Below are 254 nucleotides of genomic sequence, written 5' to 3' on the forward strand. Positions count from 1 at the left end.
AATTTTCAATCACGTAAGACTTTCCTTTCTCAATAAAATTCATGATATAATTGTATCGTGGTTTCGAACAACTTACAGTGACACTCAAACTTTGGAAAGATTTACACAAAGAACTATATCTTGCCGTTGTTGAATCACCAACCTCAACAAGAACGGGAAGATAATAACGCAAAAATCCCCCATATTTATTTGCGTTCTTTGTCCATCTCAATTTGACAAAATTTGTTGGTATTGTAGTTTTTTGTTTCTTGTCA

This window comes from Apium graveolens, chromosome 7 (genome assembly GCF_009905375.1).
Source record: "Apium graveolens cultivar Ventura chromosome 7, ASM990537v1, whole genome shotgun sequence".
NCBI lineage: Eukaryota > Viridiplantae > Streptophyta > Magnoliopsida > Apiales > Apiaceae > Apium > Apium graveolens.